Genomic DNA, 23,735 nt, shown 5'->3' with positions numbered 1-23,735 from the left:
TTTGCACGAAACACTTCGAACTACGTATAATTAGATCTGTAGAATGGCACAAGTAACTATAGTTTTTATCTCGTTGCACAATAAAGAGATTCACAAGTTCGCACAATCCGTCGTCAATTTCATTTCACTTCTTTTACTGATTCTCACGTCACGATGCTCGCGTTTCGTACTTTTTCGCGAACCTTCCATGTTTGCTAATTTGCGAACACGTTCCACCACGCCCTCTGTTCGTTAGAATTAATTCGCGTCCGCCATTAAAAAAGTACGTTAGAAAATTGCAACGAAACGAAAGACGCATATGTGAAATTGTAGTGAAATTGTAGTGAAATTCACGCGAACGTGCAAAGTAGGTGCGAATAGAATGATGTGTTGTGAAATACTGCTATAGAGATCGACGATATAAGCGTAGAAATTAATAGGTCAATGTGTGAAAGATGTTTCTGTGTATACGCCGATACGTTCAGAGCAACAGACACGAATTCTCGAAACTTCTATATGGCCGAAACATTACAGGTATGAATAATATTTACTTTACTATGATCGTTCGCGTGATGATTCATCGCAGTTTTACAATACGTCGCAAAAATCTTTATTCGAAAACAAGTTTAATAACCTATATATTATTTACGATCAAATTATTTACGATTATTTGAAAAAATATTCTTTAAAAAAATATTATCTATTACCTATTACCTATTAAAAAGAGAATAAATTATACTTAAGTAACAAATACCTTAAGAAATATCGTGAAAAAATTAACGATAATGGTAAAGAATATCATACCTTATACGATGCGTAGATTGTAAGCTTGTAGGTTATGGCGTCCGATAAAATAGGAAGGCACATTTGTAGAATAATTCTTTCCATCGCGTGACATATAATTTGAACTTATTGTTCATTTATAGTTTTACTTAATACGAATATTAATACGTATTACACGTTTTCAATTAAGCACGTCACACATTCAATACCAATTGCGATTCGTATTATTGATAACTCGATGATTATCGATTAATTTATAGCTATCCCGACACTACTAAATACATCGATACATGAATACACGTAATTGAACGTATAAGGAAATTTATTAAGCGACGAAATCTTGCAAGATATTATCATTTCGCCAGATGTTACCGTACAACTGCGCAGAAAAATTTAAACGTAAATTTCGTAGATATATGATTATTGTTCGCGATACGCCCTCTAACAGTAGTGAATCCCTCGGTTAGGAATAAGCTGTTGATCACGCATTGTGTCGCGTATTACGATACGATGGGTTTATTACATGCAAATTACCGACATATTGCACACTTAAACGACGTTATGCAATTGCCGCGTAACACGTATTCTCTTGCGTGTGCGTTGGATGATACTTTGCGTTAAGTCTCGGTCATTATGCACGGTTATAGAAAGATTACACGAGCCATATCAAATAATCATTGTTATTAAATGCGAGCAGAATTGACTATGAATAATCGATAAGACACTTAAAATTCTAAAAATTACAATTCTAAAATTACATTTTTGATTTGGAAAACTATATATTGATTTTAATACGAAACAATTTAAACTTTTTATTTCTTTTTCATTATTTTGAAACTTTAATAACAAATTCCAATTTATTTTGATACGAGAAACTAAATACCAATGACTTTAATATCACAGATGCTTTAAAATTTTTAATTTTCTTTTCATATTTTAAAACTTTGATAAAAATATCAATCGATTGTTATAAAAAATCAAATATTTATCAATATTTTTATATAAAGACTAAAACTTTTATTATTCGTCTAGTATTATGAGATTCTAATGAATATTTAAATTCATTGAGAAAGCAGATATCGATTATCTTTATATCAAAACTAATAATATTTCATTAAAACTTTAATAACGTTTTAATTTATTTTAATTCTAGAAATCAGATAAATTCTTTCAATATCAATTCTATCAATCATCAGTTTTTCGTTTTCTTCCTTTTCTATTTTTATTTTTCCATAACGGGGCATTTCTCGCGAATTTTCTCGTTCAATCAACAACATTGACAGGCTGCACTTAACGTGGCAGTCACGAGTAAATCGAGTCATGTTTCCAATGCAGCTAGTTGTTTGTTACTGGTGCAACAACATACGAAACAGTACATACGAAACGCGCGGTATCATCAAACATCTCACCGCTAGGTGAAGCGATGATGGATAACTCGTGATGAAATCATTCGTACATCAGCGGAATGTTCGTCGAAGCGAGAGAAACGAAAGGATCCCGTTCCGGGTCCAGACTAGTGGTCAGCGTAGGCTCATTTGCTTCGTACCGTTATCCTTTAATTACTCATTGATTTATTATTGACCACGGTGCACCTCCTTTCGCGCGATCTTCTTCTATCCTTTCAACGCGCGAAGGTGTTCTCGGTATCGACATTGCTTTCCTCTCAGAGTTCGATTCGAGATGACGGACACGTTAATGCATATGTCGTGGCTATGTTATCCTGACGCTTATTACGAAGTCGCTATAAACGTGGATAGAGAGAATTCTCCCATTTCGCCAATCGCATAGGATAGAAATTCCTTTCAATGCATTTCACACGCGTGTCTCTGAAGTTGTAGGTGTAAAGCCAATAGACTACATAGTAACATCGAGAGTATTATTAGTTTGGCGAGAATTTGCAAGTATGATACTTTACTTTATTTTCTTTTTGACTTTTGAACATCTAGGATTCTCGGAATATTCTGAATGAAAAAGAAGAAGAAATAGTTATGCTAATATACCGTTCGTTTCTTCAACATTCATTTATACGACAATGATATCGATTGTTCTTCTAGAAAAATTAAAAGTAACTTTATATAGAGACATACACGCAAACAAACACGGCTCGTGCGTATAGAAACTGTTACACATTATTTAGCAAGTATCACAACAATTGTGATACGATAAATACACGATTCATATTTTATCTCGAAGCATGTCATTCGTTATTATTTTTCAATCAAAGTCTAACGTTTTGATTTATCGTTCATAAATCGCTCCCCTTTTATCAAATCCAGACACAATCATCAGAATATATGAATAATAATTTCCGAGGAAATGAGTTTTCTTAGGAACGACTTTTTTTACTACGTATCATTACTACGTTACAAATAATTGATAAAATTCTCACAAAGAATTCTCGTAAAGAAACCTAAAACCTCGTTAAAGCCAATCCGACTAAATTATACTAATAACTTCTCGTTAAATCGCGGGGAAAAATCGCGACGTCTGCCTAATTGATTGATAGCCGATCGAATCGCAAGGATATCGATCGATCGTGTTGCCGATTCGATCGAGCGCTCGGTTTCCTCGTTGTCGGATCTAATGAGCCCTCGTGGTGTTCAAAGTGAAAACAGGATGACAGAGTTTATACGGGCGTGCGCGGACGTTCTTCGAGGCGGAGCCGCTTTCACCGTCGCGGAGCGGAGTCGCGCGCGAGCCAAGTCCCCGCTTCACCGGTGTCGCGCTGCGTCCTGGCGTTATTAGGAATCGTTATCGGAGACAAGTTTTCAACGGCGTGGCCGGCCGATATCGACTTTTTGCCGGCGTGAAGGCATGCATACAAATTACGCCCATTACAGCTCATAGGAGCGTTCACTTTCGAGCGACACGTAATAAATTGTCGTCTCGAAGAGAAAACACGCGACGGAAACCGCGCTAGGTTATCGGTATATATCCCGATTTTATATACGTTTCCACGCGCCTCATCGAGAAATCAGTGGCCGAGAGCCACTTATGAGTCCGACGGAGAATGGAAATTACCTATCCACCGTTGTGCCACCTATAAATAACAAGGTGATTCGTTCGTTTTTAGAAATTTCGATCTTCCTTTTTCGTGGAAATGTCTGAATAAATAGCTACGTTTGCTACGAGGATTGGCGTCGCAGCATAAGTTGATATATACGACGAGATGTATAAAACGCAAGGGCGATACGTTGATATAAACCATTCGCGTTTGATAAAGCAACGAATGCGATACCGATATGAGGTACTCGGTCTTGATAAACCGAGCGAGGCAACTTGTAATTTGTACACTCTGTTATGGCAAACTCTGGTGGAGTGTTGATTATATTACCTTTGACGGATGAAAAATGATAGGATAAGAGAACGTGTTTGATATAGGACGTGCCGTCTGATTATGGCAGAGAGAATCGACCGCGTGATAAGTTGTGTATCGATCCGTATCACCGACAGATCTGTAACATTTCGTGAATATTAACGTAACCTTTGTCCGTATCCGTTTTCACGTTCATATATTAAAAATTATTCCAACATACGTAAACTCTCGTCCCAAGTGTACGACGCGCAAACAACCGGAACGCGATTACCTTCGACTAAATCCTCGACACGTCCAAGAATTACCTAACTCAAATCAAATAATACCCGACGATTTTCACCCACTTGGTGAGATAATAGTAGGCAAACACGCGTTCCCTCGACGACCATTCACGGAATGCCAAAGACGCGAAGACGCAAGAAGAGGCCGCCGTTCTCGAACACCATAGAGGGGCAACGTGGAACTGGTATCGCGTTAAGTGCTCGTCTCGGACGCGACACGCATCCATTCGATCTCATCGGGAGAAATAAATCAGGGGACATCGGTGAGCATTCTCTCGCGGGGTCGGGGCTCGCTCGAAATATCGGGGCGACGTTTAAACGGGGCGGTGGGCTCGCATTAACGCCACCCGGCCGAACGACACTCTCAATAATAGATTAGATGGCGGCTAAGTGCACGAACGGTTGCCCACGCCTCGTGATTTATCGATCCTGGCACGTGCGTGTATCGAGATTTCCACTTCTCGCCCGTTCACTTAATATCCTATACGAAAACGAAACGAAATCGGATCTTCGTCACCTCCGTGACGAGAGAGAAGGCTCGATGAATTAACGACGATGAATTAACCGTGGCGAATTTAGGCTTAGACTTTTCGATCCATCGAGTGCACGAATTAGAGATTTATCGTAAGTATTGGGGCAAGTTTGAGAAGCAATTCGATGCGATTCTGATGGATTTTGGGTTTTGAAATCGTTATAGATTCTGCAACGTAATATGAAGTTTAAGTGTAATTGTTGAATTTGATTTTTGCATTACCTACTTTTCGTCCAATCTTCGTATCTAGATTAAAATGACGTTGATGCATATTGTTTTAGAACCGATCGAAGGATAAATTTTGTTGTCGAAACTATAAATTTAGAAAAATATGAATATAGTGCTGGTTCTTCTACGTAATAGACTCTAAAGTAAAGCTCTACGTCGAAAATAATAAAATTTCTAACATATTGCTCCATATTCCTCGCTTTTAAAACGTCGAAAACACCACCACTCGAGTTCTCCGCGAACAGTTCGTCGGCCCGCTAAAAATAAAGCTAAAAAGCGTCGCGGAAGAGGAAACCGTCGTCCCCCGAAAAGGGGTCAATGCCGAAGACGCAAATGAAAAATCTCTCTGTAGACGGCTTTCGCCGGCACCTAAGGGAAAAAAACTAAGTGGTTTCTATGTTATTACAAACCGGCGTTCTCTAGCCTCGACGCGTCCCCCGTATATTATCTCGATCTGTGTCGCGCGTCGTTAATTACGAGTCAGCTCACGACAGGGACAAAGTCACGTTTTCCGTCGATCGAGGGACCTGTTCCCATCCGGTGGCAGCCATTTTTTTCCTCCACCAGGTTAATTTCGTGCACGCGATAAATAATAACTCTTAATGGAACGATACGCGGTTGGCAGGGAACAAATCAAACTTAATCGTAACCTTTCATCTAAATGCGACGATCGTGTCTCGATGAGATCCAAAGAGATCTAAGCGGAACCCTTTCGAGGTCGATTTCTTTACTAGAACGTTAACGCTTCTAAATAACCTTAATTTAAAAAAAAAAAGAAAAAAAAAAAAAGAAGGAAAAGATTTCTCTTAAGCGCTCGAAGCTGTTAAACGTGCGTAAATCGAAGTCTCGAACGTATGTGACAGGATTCACTCGTGTGCGTGACATCTTATAAAGCTTCTAGCTCAACCGAGACGACCAGTTGCTCGCGATAAATACGAGTAGTTTTCGGTGCACGTGCTTGCACGGGCTTGGGGAAAACGTGAATCCAGATATGCATATATGGCTCGATGCTTGCCAGTCGGTCGAATTCTAAAGGAGGGTCGGTGGTGTCTCGTAGACATCTCTACAAGAAGCGAAACTAGCCCCGTTGACCGAGCTCGGTCGATGTCGAAAACGAAAGAAGCTGTTCGACCGAGGGCGTGTGCCTCGAAAGGACTCTTCTTAACCCGAGCCGAAAAACTCGACTCGTCCTCGTCAAAGCAGATCATACGGAGGCGGTCTCGCGAGATCGATTAACCGGTTCGTTTACAACAGGCTAACTCGAGTTAAAAGAAAAAAAAGGTAGGAAACAACCGCGTCGTTGAGTTTTAGTACATGGTAGTTTGTGACAGAATGTAGGTCGTTCGTTTGCCACGAACACACGAGGCGTTTTACGAAGTTTCGCCTCGCGACAAGGCTTTGCTGCCCGGGCGAGAACACACATAGGCGTGTGTTTGAGATCTTTTATGAAGGGGACCCTGGCGCGCGCGCGCAGCTCTTTCATTTTCGAGTGATTCACTTTTGTAAACCCGACGCTACATTTTTCTTTTTTCTTTCTCGCATTTACTTAGAGCGATAACAAAGCGCTACGCGCTCGTCTATTGCGCTCTTTGTACGTTTGAAACGCGATGTAAGTGCGCTGAAGAACCAGAACCCGCTTTCTAGATTCCCGGAATCGAGCGAGAGTATCCGACAACTCGTTACGATGTTCTCTCATGGTTGATACCGTCGTGTGTATATTCGAGTGGAAACGACGATGTTATCGAATTGTCGCTGTTTAAACGAATTGTTAGTACTCGAGCGGTAAACTTCCAAGCCAGGTTTAACGTTCAATGGAGATATTTGAACGATAATCCCTCGACGCGATATAAGATAAAACTCGGAGATTAAAGTCGATAAATTTATCAGGCAATCGTAAAGTTGCAATCATGATGAATTAATTTAACGGGATATTATAATTTTTTTATCATTTTAAATTGATATACGTATTTTTATACGCCCAATATATCCGCGTATAGTAAGTTTTCGAATGACTCACAAAGCAAAGGCATACGGAAATTTCCGAAATTTATCTTCGAGATAGCACTCATTAACCCGAAGAAAAGAAGAATTAGAGAAAGAACGATCAATAAAATATAGCACGTAAGTAACAACAGGTAACAAAAGACCGGAATCGTTTCACAGAAACCAGTCCAACACGGTCACGGTTTCCCTCTTCTTCACATTCCCCCCCCGGCTGAAGGCGATCGTCGAAGTGAAACTTTGCCTTCTCGCGGCATTAATAAATTCCCGATTCCGAGAATCGAAAGGGAGAATTTATAGCGGCGCGAAGGAGGATGGAATCCTCTGACGGCGTTCATCCTCGTGCTTTTCCCTTGGCCGAAACCAACTGTGTGTATATACACACACTCTTTCTCTTCTTCTTCTTCTTCTTCTTCTTCTTCTTCTTCTTATCTTCCTCCTCCTCTTGCTTCGTCGTCGTCGTCGTAGTCGTAGTCGTCGTCGTCTTCGGGAATGCAGCGAATTAACACGTGAGCACAGCGAGCGCGAAGTGGAGGCAATAAATCTCCGGCACGTTTCAGAATTCCGAGCGTGAAACCAGTCTGTCCTTCATCGAGGTTTCGTGTCATTATCATTAATGCGTGAAAGGTACCGGTACGTAGTACCGTGTACACGCAGGTGTGCCCGCGATTGACACGTAGCGGCGCTATGCGAACCGCTTCCAACCGATTTCCACCGAGTCACTATTATTCGTTTATCCGTTTCACAATTGCTATCGCGAAGATGATGGTCGATATCGTGGCAGTTGCCAATTTCGAGCATCTTACACGAGTAAAATTGTGATGAATGATATTTTCGAAACGAATGGGATTCGAGGTATAAATATATTGATGATTTTTAATGGATTTTCATCTCTTCGTAATTTGTAACGGATAGAGAAGATTTTTTAAAGATGGAATATTTTGTTGATTTTCGTAACGATTAATGTAGAGAATCTATTAGAGAGAGAGGTTTAACGATTCTATTTAAAAGATTTAGATCTTAATAATAACGTTCGGATATCGTGAATCAGATTGAACTCGTGGAACCGTAATTTCGATATGCACGATCAACCACCGTGCTCTTTCCTCGATTGAAACACCTCTATCCCGCGTAACTTTTGCGAAATTTCACGCGAAAATCGTCCGTGAACGAACGAATGGCAAAGAAAGGGATACGCTTCTTCCGGATCATCGATCCAAGCAAAGACACGACGAATTAGCGAGAATTCCCACACCGAAGAACTCTCCGTTGTTTCTCTCTTGGAACAGTTGAATTTGATCCACCTTTCTTGCGATCCACCTTCCCTCGCGCGGGAAAGATCTCGAGTCCTTGAAGAACGACCTTGAGGCGGTGAATCGTCGCATCGCGATCGAGAATCGGTGCCCCCTCTTCCTCCTTTTTTCATTCCGCCCGTTCGCGTTCCTCGTGTCCAGCACCGCTGTTACGTCGGTCGAAACGTCGACACTTAAGGGCCGCTACGGTGGACAGATGCGGGGAGATAAAGGGAATAGGGGAGGGTAAAGGGATCGGGGCGAATCTGTCGGCGATCGAGGAAGGATCGTGCGAATCCTAGAACGACACGGAGATGGACGACGTGGAGACACGTCGTCGGGTTGTCGTGGACTTGGCGGGCCGGCCATCCGGAGAGGGAGAGCGAGGAAGAGAGAGCGAGGAGGAAACGAGGCGGGGAGGGAGGCGAGAGCCAGGAGAGATCTCCTCCCGATCTCGTTTTCTCGGAACTCGGGGGCCGCTCGCACGGCTTCTACAAAGCGTTTTCGCTCGTTCGATATTCCGAATCCGCCTTGGCTCGTGCTCGTTTTGTTCGACCGGCCGAGCGTCGCCTTCGTGGCCGCGTTAAAAAGACGTGTTTTTGCTCTTTCGAGATCGGACGTAGCAAACTAGCCTCCCTCCGGCCCGCCTCGAGCCACCGCCGACGACGTGTGTCGGTGCCTATTGACGGCTCAAGAAGGAAATGTTTCCCCCGCGGTAGTACACGCCGTGCCCTCCGCCAGAAAAATCTTCCCCTATCCCCCTTCTAGCTCGGCTCACCAGCGAGAAAAACCGATGTGATCGTGTCTTTAACGACGCTTTAAGAGCCGCGCGCCTTCCCTGATGGACTGGCGTTATTCGTTCGCGGCTCGTGTATTCCGATGGCGCGTTGCGATACGCGAGGGCGACAGACACGGCGAGGCGATTTTCTGATCCTTTGGATAAACCTCCTCCTCGCGACGGGATCTCGCTCCTTCGGATTTCGTTCGAATNTTTTTTTTTTTTTTTTTTTTTTTTTTTTCGTTTCGATGATCGTTCGTTCCGTGAGAAAGTGATATTAATTCCACAAGTTTCGTAATACGTTCCGTACGCGATCGATTCGAATTTAACGTACTTTCATTTCCTATCCTATCTGTCCGAATAAATCATTCCTCCTGGTTAATTAAGTCTTGCGTCTGTTTTTTTTTTTTTTTTTTAATTAAAATACCAGGACGCGACGATCTATTTTTCCGCCTTCGAGAATACTATCCACTTTCACCGGTATCCAATGTCCAACCGAATAAACGAGAAAATAGTATATCTCGTATTTCGATTCCCTCCACTTGTTCGACAAATTGGCCTCCGCTGGATCGTCCCCTCCCCCATTGTGCACGCACAATACGAAGAATGCGTTTCTTATTCCGGCTAGTTTCCCTTATTGCGAAAGCATCGAAAGCAGATGTGGTGAAAGATTCCTCCCTCTGTGTAGCGATCACTGACCACCGAGGAGGGTTCCCCTCTGACAAACAGCTAATTGTGTATCGCGATCGAACGTAGATTTTTCCTAACTTTCCTGAGAAAAGGAGGAAAGCTGTTTTAGGAGGAGAGGGATAGAGAGAGAAAGTAAGAAAGGGATTAATTACGGATCTGGCTCGGCCACTATCATCCTCATTCTTATCGTGATGGTCGTTCGACGTAATTAGACCGATTTATGGAATTAACCGTGGATAAGATCTTAATTTTCTTATCAACGTCGATGTCTTAACGTTTTTGTCGTTAACTATTTAGGTGGATTTAGATGGATATACCCGTTTACTTGTCTCTATCTTTACGCCTCTCACGGCTATGCTAACAAACGCTCGCGTGACTGTCGTTTCGTGTGAGAAATCGCACAAATAACAAAGTTTCATTTCCTTTTTCGTGTTTATTGTGCCGATAACTGTGTCCCATTTTAATTAATTAGCGGTTTAATTTCACAGCTAAACTTTCGTACTCGAACTTCTTATAGTATTCTACTTTTTAAAATTTCGAGGAATTACAATCAAATTTCAAACAATATCAATTTAAACGGATAGATTTTTCGATAATTTGTAGAAACTATTATTAAATAAATTCGATCATGCTCGTCAATTGACACATTCCACAGCTCTGGAAAGAATTAAAGGGAGAATTAATTTGAAAATGATATAACGAAACTTGTTAACAAAGATTCTTATCGATATAGTCTCGACTCCCGCCAGGTTCCGCCCTCGAGATCGCGGGGGGTGAATGTTATCTGACAAGGCGCGACTCATTCCGGATATCCTGTCGAAATAATCGTGGAATCAGAGACACGGATCGCAGGGGTAGACATAGACCGGGCCGGAAAAGATGGCGGCTAAAGTCGTTCTCGTACGTAGATAACATCTCGTTGACAAACCATCACGATCGTCTGAGGCTACAAATCTTCTTGTTAATTAGAGGTTAATAACGATCAAACCGAAAAAGTATCGTGTTCCAGCCGGGGTATTAAGATGTTGTAGAGAAAGACGTGTTGTCGTGGTCAGTTGAGAAGATTTTTAGAAGATTAGAAATCCCCGAGGATTTCGAGATCATTGCGAAATATTGAATTATATTTCTTCGAACGAAAAGCTAGGATAAGAAAGGCTCGTGGAAATGGGAAGGGAATCGAAATCGCGGTTCGTGTAAAATTTGCATCGTGTCGTTTCTTTCGAACGATTTTAATCATTTAATAATAATTGAATAAAAATACGGTGTCAGAAATGGGCGATACAAGGATTATCGGAACGAGATCCGGGTTGACAAGTTAAAAAAAATAAATTTATTCGTAAATGGAACTTAGACGGTGCATAGGGAGAAAGGAGGAGGGAGAAAGAGACTTTATCAACCGGCGTAAAGTCTCTACTTTGACGCTAATCCCGGTTGTCGTATCTCTGGTGGAACACGCGCGAAAAAGGGAGCGGCACGACGATTCTGGGACTTGTTCGCACGTTATACGAATCAGATCCACGCCGAAGCAGTCCGATTTGCTGTGTCCGACATTAATCCCTCGCGTGATCACCGGCCACGGATTCGTCCGGTTACTCGAAAAGAGATATTTCGACGGGGTTAATACGTCGATTACATTCTCGTGAACCAGACCGCCGACATTTTCAAGTTGTAATACGACGTTTGATTTGGAATTTTCTTTTATGGTAGGCCGTTCTTGGAATCTTTCTTCGATCGTTGAAAGATATACCTTTTTAAAAAAAAGAAAGAAACGGAAAGGGAAGGAGTAATATTATTTTTAGCCAAACTACGGATTAGATTTTCCAACACTTTCGATGCGTTATTCTAAATTATATTTCATTTTATCTTCTTCTATCCAAAATTATCAATTAAAAACCGATGATGATATTATAAATGATTCGCTTGAATAAAAAATGAATATAATGATCGTGCAAAATCTTACTTAAACGATACATCTTCTTCTATATACGTACGTGTTCATGTTACATAATACGAGGAAATAACTTTGTTAACTTTCGCGTTAAGAGTATCTGATTCAAACTCCACTCTTACCGCTAACGAAGAGACACTCGCTTGGCGTACGTACATCATACGAACAATGAAGTTTCACGACCGTCAGAATTCACCTTCGCGTTCTTTCGGTTTCCGAATGAGAATCCGGCGCTCAAGGATCCCAACGAGGAAGTCTCGACGAACAGGTTTTTCGGCCGTGAGGTTAGCCGCAGGCACGCGCGTACCAGAAAGCATTCACGCCTCTCCATGAAATACCGATAGGGGCCATGCTCTACTAAAAGAGAAAGAGAGAGAGAGAGAGAGTGAACGAAAGGGTGGAGAGGCGTGAACGGCATTCGTAACGTTTAATAAAGGATTCGCGCGTGTGCAAAGAGCCGCGCGTGGCTGCATATCGATGACAATGATTCAGAGCTGTGACGCGTGTTTTTCCACACAGGAATACGTGATTATTCGCGAAACACGGCAGCTAGTCATCCACCGACCACCCACGCGAACGAGAAAGCAATAGCTATCGGTGACCTTGGTCGAATGTTGCGCCGAATAAACCATTCATTCGCGATACGATCTAAAATACGATATAAAACTTACCGAGAAACGAGACTCGACTCGACTCTCTCTGCCAACATTTCTGCTGTTTTTTTTTTTTTTACTTATTCTCGATCGCTGCAGACGGATCAAAGGAATTTCAAAGATTCCACGATATTTCTCGATTAATACAATTTACAAGCTTACATCTAAACGGAAAAGATATTATAAAACGAGACGAACGGAAGAAGAAGAAAGGAGAAATGGACGTGGTTTTCGCGATGAAGAAAATCTGTAGGGCGCAGAGATGAGGAGGAGGAGGAGGAGGAGGAAAGAAATGGTTCGATCACCTTTGCCCCCTTCGATATTCTTTTCCCCGTCGCGTCGTCCCTTCACGTTCTTCGTCTCGTTCCGTTGCTCGCTCGCAGAGGCCGATGCTCCATTCCCAAGGGTTAACGTGGGCGAATGGGGTTCGGAACGTCGGTCGGAACAAAGCTCAGATAAGGGGAACCACGGGATGGAAGGAGGAAAAACGGTCGAAACCAGACTCGTGGCTGTACCACCGATACAGCCACGGGAACCAAAGTGAAACGGAGAGGAGAGGAGGTTGTCCCTTATCGCGGGCCGGAGACGAGGGACACTTCGAAGTATTTTTCACGACGATAAATAATCCGGAACGAACGTCATTCCTCTCGAAGCTGTGACACAAGGGGGAGGAGGAGGAAGAGGGAGCTCTGCGACTCGCAGAGGAATAGAGGCGTGCGCCCGATACACCAATACCCTTTTCGTTCCCGTTCTCCTATCTCTTTGTTTCTCCTCCAATCTCGCTTCACTTACCGTCTTTATCTTGGCGTGTACTCTCCGTACTCTCTCTCTCTCTCTTTCTCTCTCCTTCCTACTCCTTCCATTGTTCCCGCTCCTCCCCGCCCGACCGTGTGTATCGGTTCTTTTTTCGTTTACGATGCGATATCTACCTGGAAGTGTCCACCATGGGGGCACGTGGGCCACGAAGGCACTTACACGACCTATTTCGACGGAGAAATAATGTCTCTACATTGGTGGGCCCCGGTGATCGGTCGATTACGGGAGCGCGCCGCGAGTTCTCTCTCTCTCTCTCTCTCTCTCTCTCTCTCTCTCTCTCTCTCTCTCTCGGTCTGGGGCCCGACTTCCGGTACGGACCCGCCGAAAGGCGAAAGTCAGCTGAATCCGTGATATATCCCAAGTGGAGCACGGTATTACCGGTTAAGAGCACCGGATAAGCGGAATGAAATATATTTCAGCCGACAATACGTCGTCCACCGTGTTTGCCCCTCCACGGGGGTTTCGCTATGCGATTTCGCCCGTGAAACGGCGATACCGGAGATATCTGTGTTTTAGGGAAAATTGAGGCTTCGAATTGGCAGATTTATGGGGATTAAGGGGAACGAAAGAGCGAAATCATCGATATAAGGATCGGAAGTAATGGAAGATTCGAAGGTGGACGGCGTGAAATGGATGGTGAACCGAGCTTTCTCTGAAGAATTTTTATCTGGCCGCCCCCTATGTCGAGAAGTACAATTTTATTTTACTTATATCTCAATCTTCCCCCCGATATAGATATTCGCGCGATACGATTGGAGGAATTCCACTCGCGTGACGTAAGCGAGTTGCGAAACGGCATCTTAGCATTCGAAACCGCTAATTTCGCGGTGGTTGGAAATACGGCAAGAAATACCACGTATCATCGATCGTGTATCCGTATTCCGCGGTGGTATCGGTCAGTTCGAACGAGCCAAGTTTAGAGGATAAATCTGGTGTGGGTATTAGGAGAGCTCTCGGGGTTCAAAAGTTACGCTCGTGAATACCGGTATAAGAAGAAGTCAATCATAACGGCACACCGAGTGCGCCTCGAACGAGCGACAATTTTGCATTCAAAGTATCGCAATTGCGGCTGATTGCGGCCACGGCAGCATCATCCGATCACCGGAAGCAAGCCTGTTATTTCAGGGATATCGACCGGCGATGTATACACCGCGAGAGAGAGAGAGAGAGAGAGAGAGAGAGAGAGAGAGAGAGAGAGAGAGAGAGAGAGACCTAACGGGTTTTCGAGAGGCGACGTTTCGGTTCGCATCGGATCGTGCGGCCGGCTGCGCTCAACAAGTGAGAAATCGCACGGAAATAAGCGGTTACTACTTTGTTCCCTTTGCAATTCGGCCACGATCGTTTTACGATGGATCGCGTTTAAACGACGAGGTGGCTACGTTACGAGGGCAGAGTGCGTAATGACATCGATACTTACGTCGATCCTCTGGAAAAATTGATCGTTATGGGATCGCGATACGAGCCAATTAACAAGAGGATCATTCGCCGTTAAATCTTTTTCGTTCCTAACTTCGAGTTTAATCGTTCGTGAAACAGCCTATACATACTAATGTCCAATACACTCATCGCCACCGAAATTAAGTCGTTTAATGGATGCATGTAGGATCGTATGTTTAATCGGCAGGCGTTTTAAGTTTGTCTCTCTCTCTCTCTCTTTTTCTCTCTCTCTTTTACACAAGGTGTACCCCGTTCCGCAAGGCGTGCTACACCTCGATTCCTCCCGTGAAAAAGACGAGTGGAGAATGGAGAGTATTATTTTGTTAAATAGAGCTCCGTTTTTTCGAGGCTCGAAAATGCCCGTATCGTGTATGCTTAGTCCTGCATAATGACTTAATTTAGGTACACCCTTTCGGTAAGAATTCGCTATAAGGTTATTATTAATACAAAGGCTAAGAGAAACAGAATTTCGTATGCGGGAGACGTAGACGCGCGCGTGTAATCGTTTAGAAATTATCGCACGCTCTTATAGGCCATAAACTTTTGTCGTGCAAACATTTTATTACAGTTTTACACTTTCTTTCTTCACGGAGCAATCTCGAATAACTCCAATAACTTTCCAAGAACTTCTTTACGAAACTTTATCACTCGCCCCACCGTCAAGCTCGAGTTATTTAACTCGAAAAAATTAATCAACATATCGATAACTTTAGACGCAGCTGCAACTTTAAAATAAAATAAAACTTATATCGAAGAGAAATTGTTTTCCCTCCGATAATAATAATAATAATAATAATATCTCTCTCTTACGTTCTCCATACCACACCATTAATATTACCGTTGAGCGTATATCCAGTATATGCCGACACAATATAATGACACAGTAAGAGTCGTGCACCATAATAATTGCTCGACCGACATCCCCGTACGCAAAAGAAACGCAAGAAACGTATTCGAAGAAAAATTTCTGCGGCTTCCCCCGACTCGGTATCGCGTCGAGCGTGTTCTCGTCGCGCGGAGAGCGCAACATTTTTCACTAACGCCTCGTTTTTTCTTGCTGGTCCCTTTGGTCGCCGCCCCTCCCGTATGCACGAGCACGAAACGCCGAGCGTCCCGTGGCGAGTCGGCTCGACCGAATTCCGGGTAAAAAGCAACGAGTAATGACTGTTCGTCGTCCCCTTTCCTCCCCCGAGCCGTCCGCTCCTTCCTGCCCTCGTTCCATCTTGTTCCCTCAACCCCTTTTCCCTGTAGAGCCATCGTGTCGGCCCCGCGCGAGCCCCTTGCGTGGGGGGAGGGGGGCCTGAATTCCGAACGAGGCGGCAAAAAACCGTTTTGGGCGAGCGGAGAGGCACGAGGGGCCATAAAAAGGGGCCGGGTGGGGCCCGAGCCCGGTTGTTCCCGTGTTCTAACAGTTGTAACTCGCCGCTTAATGCGGCCGACCCGCCGCGGCCCGCGTGTCGGCCGCTTGTCTAGCCGAAAACCGGTGAAATCGATGCCCGAGATTTACGAGCGACCGGCCGCCTCCTGGATCCGTGAATTACCAACCGATCCTGCGGATCCTTCCGTCCTCTGTGCTCTCGCACTTCTCTGCGTCGTAAAGTCCCCTCCCTCCTCCGTATTTTACGATTACATTTGAGATTTTTGAGCAGAAGTAAGGGTAAGAGATTAATTCGATTGGATACTACTTGTTGAAACGAAGCTTCGCTACAAGTTACAAAGTGGTCGAGTACGAACGTTATATATATGTATATTTCGTGATTCACAATTGGGAGAGGCGAGATATGGTTCAAGCCACGAACACGTACTTATTGTAATGCATGGTTCCAGGTGTGTAAGTGGTGGATATCGGTAGTGAGTCCTATAATCACCGGACACGCGATTACGTGTACGGACAGCGTGACGGACAGATAGACAGACGTGTGCCGCGGACGGTGCAATTTAACATTCGGCCGAATTAGTTGATTAACGACGAGGCCAGACGAGGAGATCCCTCCGGAATCACCGGCTTTCCTCCTTGGCTCCGCCCTCGCTTCCACCCTCGCGCGAGTAGCTTGTTCGTTCGTCGAATAACCCCGAAGGGGATTCGTTTGCATTATCGTAGGCGAGAAGAAGGAAAGTTTGCTTTCTTCAAACTTTTTGTTTCGAATGGCGAAGGAACGGTTTAAGATTCGAGATGATTTCTTCTTTGTTCGAAAACTGGTAGTTGCATTGGAAGTCAGGATTAATCTCTTCCTTCGTACAAGTTACGTGAGATAGCAGTTACGTGATAACAAGTCGTATCGTAGTCACGATCGCGAGAAGAAGCATAGATTGATTGACATTGATTGCCTCGGCGGATGCCTCGGCTCATTCACCTCCTCGTCATTCATTAACGAGGACGCCGCCTTTGGCATTACCAAAAGGGACTCGCTCGCGAGAGATCCGTTTCGACATCTTGCTATGTTTTCTTCTTGCGAATCTCGAACACGGACGATCCACGGGGATCGTATGACGGTACGTTCTTTGCCTGTTTGCAAAGAGAAGGAAAAAAGAGAAGGAAAAGAAAAAAGCGTTGATCAAACTCAAGTCAAACGTCTTAATGGTTCGTAAACTCGTTTTTCTAACAGCGTGTACACGGAGAGGATCGAGAGGTTAAGCAACGATGCGGCGTCGATGCGGGAGCGCGAACGAGAGTGACGCGATGCAGCAATTGCCGGCTCCCCGTAGTCATCCAGAGAAATGTTAATTAAACGCCTTTCCTATATAAGGACCCAAGCGTTAGGCCAGGTTTATCTTACAGCCACGAATGCCTTTTCGAACGCGAGACTTGCCATTACGTCGCGTATTCTTTCGCGAGAAGTTCTTAAAAGTTCAAAAGATTTTTCGTGCTTCCATGCTGGAATAGACGTTCCGGGTTACGTTTTATCGGGATCAGAAGTGGAGGGAGGATTTATTGGAACACGAATATTCTATTAGAAGTGAGGGTGTGTATGTTGGATTACGTCTTGTTGTATATATTGGATCGGAATAATTAAGGGAGTGGCATAAGAAGAATTTAATTTTCTACTGACTTGATTTCTCGAGTATACGTTCCTTTTTTTAATAATTCAGATATTACTGTTTCGCTAATTTTTTAAAATATTCCAATCATCGTCTCGATTTCATAGACCAATTATCTGAAGAAAATTCTTCTTACGCGAAGGCACGTAGTATCTCGTTCGAATTAACCAAAGTGAGAGAGAGAGAAAGAGAGAGAAAAGACACTCCCGTATTCTGCGGTTAGTTCCTAAACACCGATCCCACTCGCAGCAGAAGGATTTAAAGCAGCGGTGGCGGTGCGGTGACCGCGCATACGGTTCCAACGAATGAGGGGGGCCCGAAAAATAAACTAATAAAGCGTCGTTTCACACGCGTTTACATCGAACGAGCGGTTCCAGCAGCGGCAATAAAAGTAGAAAAAAAATCCGAAGGAGGACGTCGACGTTGCCGTGGTTCGAGGGATCGAATCAGTCTTTCCCTCCCTCCCTCCCTCCCTCCCTCCCTCCCCCTTGTGGACAGAACGATGCCGTTTCGCTTTATTGCTCTTCATCTCTCGCCGCGTCTCACTGTATGTGGAAAGCGAGTCGTTATGGGCGTTGCCGGGGCTCTTAAACTCCGTACAAATCCGCGTCGCTTTAAAAGAAGGCTTTGTGGAAGCGTGCACATGCATGCTTTAGCCGCGTTGCAGGAAATGGAAAGTGATGGAGCGTCGAAAAGACTGTGATCACGGCGAGCAATGCCTCGTGATTGTAATCCTTACGATCGTCGCCAACATTCGAGTCTATTTAGGAAAGGTTGTGTACTATTTCGACACGCTCGACAATAATAATACGGTCGAATAGCGCGAATTATTATTATTCCTCTGTTTATAACACGTCTGGAATTATTCGAAGAGATTCTCCGTGTCGACGTAGATAAATTCCCGCGATAACGAAAAGCCTCGACAAGATCGATGATGACAAGGGCAAATATAAATTTCGAAACCGTTTTTTCTTAAATCGTGAAATGGTCGCTCGGTAAACGGCCAAGCCAAACTTCCTCGACGCGAATCCTTTACAAGATACAATGTAATCTATAAAAATATTAGACGAACCATTATTGATCATCGATCGGATGTGCCGTACCTCGATCCGCAAACAAATCTCGTTGGCGAGCGAACAACGTTGGGTTATTGGTGCAACAGTTAATCAAGAAGACATCGAGTCGTCCGAGTTGAAGCGGCAACGCCGTGTGTCTGTGAGGCAGCATGTGCCTGCCGAATGTATATATACAAACGGGTTCGTAAAAGCACGACATATTCCACGAAGAGGAGCGGGATATGAAAGAGGCATATACGTTGCCGCGGGTACGGCGAAAGGTAAGCAAACGAATCGTTTCCCCCCCGATGATTCGAACCGAAAATCCACAGCGGAACGGAATTCGTGGATCCCACCGCGAGAGATGGATACCGGGAAGCGTGGGTGACGTTATTTCTGGCGCGGATGTCGCCCGGGGATAAAGAAGCTTGTTCGCGACGAAATCGTGGTCGTGCCGCCGCTGCAACCGATCGAAATCAATGTTAATTCGTGGTTTCGATCACGTTCGCTCGACTACCGTCGCGAACGAAAACGGGACCGTACGCTCTTTCTCAATATTTGATTTCGTCCATCGCGATTACGTATTCAAACGTACATAAGAAGAGGAAGAAGAAGAAGAAGAAGAAGAAGAAGAGAAAATAGAAGCTCGAAAGGTGACTACCTCTACCGGACGTTAAGCAATTTTCGTAATACTCCAATCGTACGCGCGATCGAGGTAACCGCTACCTTGGATTCTCTTTGGTGCCGCGGTTACGTGGAAAAATAATTATCAACGATGGGAGGAATAACTTTTAATTACACGGATATGTGAGAAACCCTCGTCATTATGCAGCCAGCGAGCGTTGGACCTTTAATGAGGCCCGATGCGGCATCGGCCGATGAATCAACGCGGAAAGAGAAGATCCCCGAAGGAATTTCCCTCTCTTCGACGATTCTGCCTCCCCTCTCCCTCCTCCTCCTCCCCGAGGAGGGCTGGAAAATTCGACGATCCTCCAGCCAGCCTCCTCTCGAGAGCCGAGAGCTGATTATCTTTTTAATATACCGCCGCGATCGGCCGGCCGATTCCCGCGCGTGCACGTGTCCGCGGAGCGCGTGAATCGTATAGGCGAGCAACGGTATGCAAAGGGACGCACAAAACCGATGGAACGACGGCGCGAGCGAGGAGTCATCGAGCCGTGTCTAGAGGATAAGCGCGATAGAGAGGACGATCCGGAGGCCGATCGTGGAGGGCAGATAAAGGTGGAGGAGAGCTGGCGAGAAGAAGGGGGAGTCCAACAGTCATTCTACGTATCAATTAGAGAAGCCGCTATTAATTTCTGAGCGGTAACAGCCATGTTAACAGAGAATACCATTTTTCTCGCTCAACCTCTCCATCTCTCTCTCTCTCTCTCTCGCAACGCGTGGAGCACAACGGGGACACAGCGTGTAACTATCCCTGTTTCGTCCTGACTGGCGCGCTATCTCGCCGCTGTGTCGCGCCTCTATATATTACGCATTACTCTTCTACCCGTTTCTCGTGTTCCCCTCTCGCTTTGCCCAATCTTGGGAATCGCGTGGAGACTCTTCGTCGCTCCCTTCTCTGCTCGCCGTTAATAGATACGTCACCCGCTGCCAATTAAGAACGGCTGTATCGGTAACCGTGATTAATCCCGCTTGTCTCCCGAGATCTTGCGTGATCGTCCCTGTGAATAGAAACTCCGCACGTGTACACATCGAACAAGATAATAACGTGGGGGTATGCCTGGAGGAACGGCGCGAGTCTATGTAAATACGCGGAAGTGGAAGGGTCGATCGATTCGTTGGAGATTCGTCTGTTAAACTGCCCGTTACCGGAAATTTTTGAAATTTTTCTCCGAGAGGAAAATTTCTTGGGAAGAAATTTCTTGGGATGGAGCGGGGGGGAATAGGGATACTTAATGCTCGGACTTGAAGGCATTCCTTTTCGAGAATATTCGATATCCGGCGTCCATTGTCTATACAGACTTGTTGCACAATGCCGATATCGGTGTAATCATATTGAAAGTTCGAAGAGAGGAGAACTTGGGTAGGAGAGAGAGAGAGAGAGAGATAGAATCGCAACAACCTTTTCTTCCAATCTACTCCCACTGAAACACTACCACTCGTGTCAATTGGTCGGGAAGATCAATTTTCTCGCAGCGGTAACCGCATCTCTCATCGTTACGTTTGACGCGTTCCCCAACCACCGCGTGAATACTATTACATTCCACGTCAGTCTTAAAACGTTATATGTACGTATATATATATAAGTGAAAACGTCGCGCGGATACTTTTCCCGTATAAAAAAAACGAATATCGAAACGTTATTGGTTATTGCGCCTCGGAAGTTATTAACTTATATATCTGTTTCGCCAGCACGTATCCTTATCCGACCCCAAGCCAATGTTCCTTAGACCCAGGCCAATCATTAACGTAATAACAAAAACAAGGCGCGAAGAAGAAGAAGGCGCGTTAGGGTGTTCTCGAGGCTTGCCCAAAAGATTTACTCCTGTTTCGTTCTCAGCCGTAGCCGCGTAATATATTACGCCAATAATTTACCACGCCGTGGCTTCACGATTCAACGAACCGATGATCCATCGCCGTTAATATCCTTCCCCGCGATCAATTTGCAAAGATACCGGTGTGCAGCCCGTTCAACCTAAATCTTCCTTTTATCGAGGCGACGCGCCGCGGCCGGAACACCGCCGGTGCAACGGATTTTACGGCCGCCACCCCGCCAATTTCCGCGTACCGCAAATTTTATGCACCTGTTGACCCGCGAGAGGGACTCGCGCGAGGAAGATCCGCTCTCGCGCGCGATGTCTCTATACACCGAACTACCGACGCGGGGTCACGCGCGTTTCGAAGGGAAGGAGAGGAAAGGAAAGAAGAAGAAACAAACGAAAGGAGGAACGAGCAGCCAGAAGTTTCTCCGGCTGCGTTACGGCCGCTTGACCCTCCCGCGGATGGGTCAAGCCTGGACCGAACCCAAGTGCCGTGGCTTTACTGCCGGCTGTCCCTCGGACTGATAGTAACGTCATTCGCGTGATTTGTGGTCCGAGTTCGGGGAGGAGTCGAAGCGAACGAGAGGATGCGTGTTCAGGCAATATGCAGTTGCGCGTAATGATCGAGGAATGCGTTTTTCACGCTTCTCAATTCGAATTTGCCATCGGTGGATCGTGGCACGGTGGCGTTGAAGAAAGTTGATTGGAGGGTACGTTGTCTTCCTTCGTTGAATATTATTCGAGCGATATTTTCAATCTTTGTCTATTTCTCTTTTTTTTAATTCTTCGATTATGTCTGAAAATATTTTATACAGGTAGCGTGTATCGATTGGAAATTTAAATTAGGCAAATTAGGCTCGATTTCGAAAGGAGAAGTTTTGCCTGGAGAACTTGGTAAATCGCGAATCCCGATCGGGGGATAATTTAATTCCCGTGTTCACCCGACGGTCGTTGTCGAAGGTAAAAGTTTCGATGGAAACTGCTACGGGCAAGGGAAGCTTCAGTTCCTTCGTTGGCGTTTAATTGACGTCTGGAACCGATCCGTCCGCGCTACTATCGAAAGTCTTAAAATAGTATCGGTTAAAAGTTAGTTGAACGTTCGCTCTCCGAGTTGCCTGTTCCACCTGCCAATCATCTTACTCTAGTAATAATGTCTACGAAATGGAACAAAGGAATGGCTCGATGAGGATGATCTCATACGTGTAATCAACGACACGTTCGAGCGGTATGCTCGAATGACGTATCGAATCGTGTTTTCCGCCGGGTGAAATCACTTGTGCGGCTTGTCAGGTATCGATACGTGTCGGTATGCATCTTGAAAATTTCGGCGCGTCACCTATCGCGAAATGCTAATGAATATGTAGCGTTTCCTCGAACTCGTGCGTAACGTTAACCGAAAAACTTTGCGCCTTCGAATTCACACTCGCGGAAATCTTTGTTTCGAACGAGCGGGCTCAAATCGTGGAGGATCGTTTCGATTCTCGATTTCCACGAACTATTTTGAATAAAATTCTGAGATAGGAAACGCGTTATTCGATCACGAGAAATTCGATACTAAGCGACGAGAAAGCAAGGACGAGGTCGTCATTGGTTCGCGAACAGGTTCACACTTGGCCGAGTCGGCTTGTGTCCTGCCAATTAGTCAAGCATGCCTTCCGAGACGTACGTGAAAAAGGAAGAAGACGGGGGAGGGCGTTGAGCAAGCGCGGGCAAAACTGGCTGCTTTGAATTAAAACAGCGCGATAAATTCTTTAATGAGTCAATTTCGCGTGACCGTAATACCATTCGATACCGGACTCGTCGCCGGGACAAATACTCGGCTGTTTCTCGAGCCAAAGGGGAGGAGGAGAAGAGTATTAATTAATATGGGACCGATACACCGATTAATATCGAACGCGCACGCGTGAATATTATTTAAACGGCGGCGAAGAAATTCGGGGACATGTTCCGCAAATGATCGAATAATAAACGTTCGACAAGGATTGAACGCTTCTCGGAGCTACCTACCTACCTACCTACCTACCTACCGTCTTTTCTTATTATTTATGAATTCTCGCCGGGCGGACAATTTATCCGGATTTCTTTTTCTTCCCCGTCTCACGTTCATTTATTACTCGCATTAAAATTCATAAAAGAAACCACCGACACGCGTCTTTAAATATATTATATACCCCTCCTCCCTCGGATAATCCTTCAAGATCATCCGAAAAGTACATGGCCGAGGCGCAACACTTTCCCCGCCGCATCGATTACAAATTCCATGCAATCATTGAATCCTTGGGAGGACGTCAAGAAGACAAAGCGACCGGTCGGGTTAATTTTTTCCTTCGGTAGCCGGGCAAGATTGACGCTCATGAACGGCCGAGAGTCGCGGATCGAGAGGCTCTTAACCCTTTCGGGAGAAAA

The 23,735-nt window shown here is 44.8% G+C and overlaps 1 protein-coding gene across 2 annotated transcripts in view; it reads left to right on the top strand.

The window, feature by feature from the left end:
• Nucleotides 1-307: 307 nt before the first annotated feature.
• The window catches only part of LOC122720444 (SAGA-associated factor 29), a 234,823-nt gene continuing 211,395 nt past the window's right edge, over nt 308-23,735 (top strand). For both annotated transcript variants that reach the window (XM_043947185.1, XM_043947184.1), the window contains exon 1: nt 308-513. The gene's annotated coding sequence lies outside the window, so the exon portion shown is untranslated. The remainder of the gene's footprint in view (nt 514-23,735) is intronic.

Source organism: Apis laboriosa, unplaced genomic scaffold (assembly GCF_014066325.1).
Source record: "Apis laboriosa isolate Shangri-la unplaced genomic scaffold, ASM1406632v1 scaffold12_cov154, whole genome shotgun sequence".
Lineage (NCBI taxonomy): Eukaryota > Metazoa > Arthropoda > Insecta > Hymenoptera > Apidae > Apis > Apis laboriosa.
The sequence above is the reverse complement of the archived record's forward strand: the minus strand, read 5'-3'. Positions and strand labels throughout refer to the sequence as shown.